A 6,192-nucleotide genomic window follows, 5' to 3' on the forward strand; every position below is an offset into this window, starting at 1 on the left:
AAACTATTATGCGTCGGTTTGGGAATGATTATTATAAGAGTATAGTGTGGAACTGCTCTCTGGTCCGATTCTGTGCAGTTCACTCAGCTCTCAGAGAACCGGCCGGTCCGACTGGAAAACCGGATCGGTTGAACCGGTTTACCATGAAAAAATAATTTTTTTTTGAATTTTTTTTCAGTCCTACCTGTCAATTTTTTTTACCAAAGTTGTCCGGTCGGTCCGACTAGTTCGATCGGTTGAACCAGTAAACCGGTTGCCTGTCCAGTTCGTTGTCCGATCCGATTATGAAAACATGAAACCAAGAAAAATCTATAAATTTCTTATCGTAAGTATAAGCTAGGAAACCATAAAATTTAATCCAATACATTATACATTCATGTTTCACAAAACAAAAATCTCTTATTATACATTTCATTTGAGAAAAAAATAAAAAAAGCATCCCAAAAAAGTGAAAAACATCCCAATATCACTCACGAATTAACTTAAAATAATAACCCGAAAAACAAAAGACTCACAGAGTCAAAGGTCAACGCTTCAATTCAGTCAACAAAACCAGAAACCTAACACTTGGGCAAATCAGAAGGTGGCGGAAGCAACTTCTGGTTGGGCAGCTTCCCATCCTGCACCACCCACGCCATTCTCAACCCCCAACTCAAATGAATCTCAATATGACAATGCATGAACCACACACCCGGGTTATCCGTCCTGAACCGAATCGCCACCCACCCGCCCGCAGGCACACCGAAAGTGTTCCTCTCAACCGGATCAACAAGGTTATAATTTGCTGGGTCACTGGAAGCATTAAAGTTCCCAGTACCTTGTCCCACCACGTAAAAGTTGAACCCATGCAAATGAAGAGGGTGGTTTTCAGCTCCAAGAATGCTGGTGCCTTGCATCACAAGTTCCACAGTGGTGTTATAAGGTAGTACCACCACCTTCGTGCTGTGGGACACGAAGGTTTTGTTGGGCGGTGGGCCAGTGTAGTTGAATTTTTTAACTGGGAATGACGGGAAGTTGGTAGCAGAGACGCTGGTCAACTTACCGCTGTACCGCGCTTGGAGAAGCGCGGTGGTTGGTAATACGAAGGACACGTTGTTAACAGATGCCACGAACTTTGTCCCGTTGGGACCTTGGCATGTTTGGTTCTTCGGGCACGGGTCGTTCCCGAGCCCGACAGTGAAAAGGAAGTTGTTTTGCATAGTTTTCGGGACGTTTATGGGAAACCGCACGTTTGCCAAACTGCAAAACTTATTGGTCCAGTTGGCGACGTATGACGTGGCGTTGATTGCAGGGAGTGAAGGTAGAGGAAGGTTTTTGATTGAGCTGTTGGTTAATGGTGTATTATTGGTGTTGTATTCGAGAACGGCCGGCGACGGTGGTGTTATCGAAGGTTCCGGAAGCAGCCGTGGAGTAGGGCCGGGCCGCCATTAAGAAGATGGTGTTTGAGGTGAGGTTTTTGGTTTTGAGAAGGACATTGCTTGTTTGGCCCGGTGTGATGAATATCGTGTCTGTTTCGAATGGCTTGACATAGGTTGCATCCGCATCAACGACAGTAAACGTGTGGTTTGTGATCTTGAAAAAGAGCTCGTCGTTGAGGGCAGCGTTGATCAAACGAAGGAGGTATGTCTTTCCTGGCTTCACCTTTAGCCGAAATATTTCTGCATGTTCATTAGCAAAATGTAAGTTAAAAAGGTTTTGGGCTTCGGGTCAAAGTAGCCCGGCCCCGTGTTGACTTTATTACCAAATTACCCGTTTTGGCCCGTTACTTGTTATCTGATAAAATGGTAGAAATGAGTATGATAGGAAAGAGTTAGGTACCCTTTGGTGAACAATTGTATAACGGGCCAGGTAGCCCGTTAATGGTATAAGCGTCTGAATTATTCGGGCCAGCTCCAGTCTGAAGGGCCTGGTTGATCACGGCTTCAGTATCGGTCTTCCACCACTCTCCTGTTAACCAAACACCACAATTTAGTTCAACAAAAGCCCGTTGGCCCGTTATCTAAATAAACAAGGATTGGTGAAGTACCAAATATAATCGGGACTTCCTTATGTGGTTTGGCGAACGGGTATGAAGTGTTACGTCTAGGGAGAATGACAATCGGGCCATAAAGGGTAGCCCTGATCCATGAAACATGGGTGTGGTACCAAAGTGTTCCTGTTTGTCCGATAATGGTGAAGCTGTAAACGTATGACTGGCCTGTTTGAATCGGGCATTGTGTTATGTATGCTGGCCCGTCAGCCCATCCAGTCCGAAGCTATCGAATTCCATGCCTACACGTATCAAACAAATAATATTAGTTATACGTGTTCATTTAGGTCAACTCAAATGATATAACAGCCTTAACAGGTCGATAAAGTACCAATGGATACTAATATTGTTCGGGACATGATTGACAACTTTGATCACCAATCGGTCGCCTTCCCTGGCGATAATCCTCGGGCCTGGGAATTTCCCATTGACGGTTATTATGCTTTTTGTTTGACATAATCTTGTCACATTTTGCATCCGTATCTGAAAACGCATAAAAGCGCACGTTTAAGGTTAATGTTATAACCTATAGCCAACATGTACCTTGTTAAACTTACATTAAACTTATAGTGTCGGGTAACGCCGGACGCATGTTTGGCTATTGCCAGGTCAGGGTACAAGCAGATGAAGCATAAGAGGAAGAAAAAAGCAGCCAAGAAAGATGATTGTACACCCATGTTATTTGTTTTTATAAAAAATGGATGTAGTTGATGGTTAGAGCATTTGGAGAAAAGTGGGTTATATAGGGATGTATGCATGCTTTGTCTAATTGTGAAGAACACAAATTCACCTACTGCATGTGGACCAATCCGCCATAGAGTGGTGTTAAAGTCAATTTATCTGATTTTGACTTAATTCTGTCATTGTCAACTCCTAATCTCAGTTGACCATGTTACCCTTGAACGAAAACGCAATTGTTGTTTGGCGATAATGACTTAACACTACCAACATGACACGAAAAATAATTAGATTTAGGTTTTGTTCGGTTTAACTTGTCGGCCCATCAACAACCCACTTATAAGTAATAACTAGAACAGATACAAGTATATATTTTATAAGGTCAAGGTGCCAACATATTTATGACCCGTCTAAACAGTTTACAACTTGATTACAACCCGTCAACATGTCAACCAGTTGGACATATTAAATATATTACATGGGTCATGATATTTTAAAATGTGTGCATGTTAATGCGGATCATGTTTTTGATACGAATAAATACACGTTTTGTGTTTGGTTTTATATATTCAACCCTAAAACTTGAATTACGTAAATTAAATACTTTTTAATGTGATTGATAACCTATGTTTTTTGTTTAATATAACAATGACAAGTTTTCATAAAAGAAACCTTATAGTTTCCATAAAACGTAAAAAGAAAAACCAAAACTTTGGAGGGCATTTTGGGAAAGTAAACTTATTAATCAAGAAAATAAACAATGGTTAGATTTGTTAACCAATCAATTATCATTGTTAGAGAAAGCTTGCTCTAATGATGGATTTTAGAGTAATATTGGTTAGGTTGTGATGGCATAGACTCAACCAAACAGGGGCATTAACAACTTCCATCTTAAATGACAAAAGAATACGACATCGTACCCACCATCATTTCAAGCAAAAGTAATCCTATGATCATGATTTGGAGAAGTGTAACTTTGTTCCAAACACGATGAATGAAGAAGATTTAAAGACATGATCTTTCAATATAGATGTCTGTTGGATATCGATATATCAATATATCAATCATGTTATACACATTACAAGTTATGCATGTTGCAATGAACAGTCATTATCGGAATCATGAGTAGTGTATATTAGGTGTGTAGTCGGGTAAAGAGTCGACATGAACTTGCTCTCATAGAGAAACATTAAGTCCGGGTTAGAATTGCGAATCGTTTGATGTTCTGCATGCCCATAGCCAGTAGGGGATTTAAGGATGTCGAAAGTTATTTGAGGTGAATATATGTAAAAGTAACATAGCGAGTTTCTTTATGAGTCATGAAGAGTTTGCTTTAGTACTAAAATCTAGACTTTGGTAGTGGGCCTAGCAGCTATCGAAGTTCCAAAGTCGCTACCGACCTTCAATTTCACCGTTGAACTTCAACGGCACTTGTCTAGTTTGGAGTTTATATTTATTGTTGTATATTTTTAACAACTCATTTCTTCTTTATTATGTCTTGTAAATTTCTTTCCTGAAGGAGTTCCAACCTACAACGTTACTACCGAACGACATAAACTTTTATTTATCATTTTCAAGCAACATTTTGCCATAAACGCCAATTTGATGGGTTCCCAATGTCTTATTCAATATCTATGGATAATGGTGATAACAATATCAGAAGCAATACCATTAGAACAACTATGAACGCACACTGTTATCCATTAAAACAAAACAAATTAGAGCAGGACATATTCATACACATATTCATATGTGGCAAAATAATTTAATTTAGAAACGTCGTGATCTAGCCCCATCGTAAAAAATAGTGCTATATGACTGGTGAGTTTTGTATACAATATTGGATATTAACTATGTTATAAATGCATCGTTATTTTTATAAAATTGTATATTTTTCATTTGTTTTTGTAATTGTAGGTAAAAAGACAAGCTAAAATGAGGTGTTTTTTTTTTTTTTTTGCATTAATTTTTCATTTATAATCAAAAAACAACCGAAAACGATTAAAACACGTTTAATGTTACATATCTTAATATAAACTATGTTGATCTAATGTCTAAACCATGACTATTTATTAGATTAAATTGCCAATTTCATAGAATCGTTTTTTCTTTCTTTTCTTTTTTTTTTTGGTAGGGTTTTAACACGTGGGCTACATACTAACTTCAACACTTAATTGGGCTGAGTTAAAATGAACCATTGGGCTGCCTAATGGACGGACTGGACGAGGGTCTTTGGAGGTGGAGTCGGCACAAGGTTTGTAACGGTGGAAAGTAAATCGAAGATTCGAAGGCAGCAACCTTTAGTTAGCGTCTATAGTGTAACTGGTTGCTACAGAATTTTGAAAGGCTAGCAGCCCATCTTACCTGAGTTAACAGAAAGTAAACGATATAAAACAAAAATAATTAATTGCTTTGGAGACGAAGAATTCTACCGTGAATATGTCAATTGCTTTTTTAATATTTAAAACGATATCAATCTATTTAGTAACTAGCTTTTTTAACACCCGTGGTTTTTTTTTTTTACGTTTGTAGTTTATAATAATGTGAATATATATCTATTTTTTTTACCTTTGTAGTTTGTAATATAGTTGGGCCTATTTTGATCCATTTATGTTTGGTTATGTAGCTTATGTTCATTTATATCATTTTTGGATAAAACATCAAATGAATCATATATTTAGTGTTTTATATTTGTTCGTTTGTGTTCATTTAAGCCTGTTTATCTATATTCGTTTATTTTGTTTGTGTTCATTTACGTTTGTTCATATATGTTTGTTTACCTTTGTTCAATTATGTTCGTTTACGTTAGTCTATGTTCATGAACTGCTCATTTAAACTTTAAGGGAATGAACATTTAACCCAAGTTTGTATCAGAGAGCATTAAGATAAAAAAATCAGACATGCTTTTATAAATTTAATATAGCATAGTATATTAGTAATCTATTACCACTAACAACCGTTGTAGGCCTGGAATCATAGTTGGTGTGGTGGTGGTGGTATGAGTGTTGAAGATGAAAACGGGTTGACCCGAATAGGTTTTCATAAATAAAAGAGAAGGTAATAGCCAATAGGCGACCAGGTCTGAACCGGTGTTCATTCGGTGATTCAGGAGAAATCCAACAAAGAAGGGACAGTTGATGAGGGTGACGATGATGGTTGATGCATGCGAGGGGAGGTTGAAAATGGTGGGTGGTAATCAGAAGTTAACCGATGATGGAGATGATAGATCGTCAACGGAGATGAAAGGGTCTCACAAATAAATGAGATGCTGCAACCTGTTTAAGGAATATTCGGGTTTGGTGAAATCCATAACCCATGAAAATTATTGTTTGATGATGAAAAAGTTTAACAAATAATTAAAGATGTTATAACCCGTTTAATGACTATCCGGGTTTAGTTAGACCGATGACACGCTTGTTTTTTTTTTAACTTAAAATGTGTGATGGGCCAAACACATAGAATTATACCATTTAGAATTGAAGCAA

The 6,192-nt window shown here is 37.7% G+C and overlaps 1 pseudogene across 1 annotated transcript; it reads right to left on the bottom strand.

Moving 5' to 3' along the window:
* Positions 1–457: 457 nt before the first annotated feature.
* Positions 458–2,715, bottom strand: LOC143552564 (laccase-17-like; annotated as a pseudogene). The gene is made up of 5 exons (XR_013138680.1): positions 2,587–2,715; positions 2,361–2,512; positions 2,027–2,271; positions 1,819–1,947; positions 458–1,658 (listed from the first exon to the last, which is right to left on the bottom strand). The product of XR_013138680.1 is annotated as a laccase-17-like (transcript).
* Between the last annotated feature and the right edge of the window lie 3,477 nt (positions 2,716–6,192).

This window comes from Bidens hawaiensis, unplaced genomic scaffold (genome assembly GCF_021521415.1).
Source record: "Bidens hawaiensis isolate Kalapana, Puna unplaced genomic scaffold, B.hawaiensis_p1.1 tig00016945_1, whole genome shotgun sequence".
NCBI lineage: Eukaryota > Viridiplantae > Streptophyta > Magnoliopsida > Asterales > Asteraceae > Bidens > Bidens hawaiensis.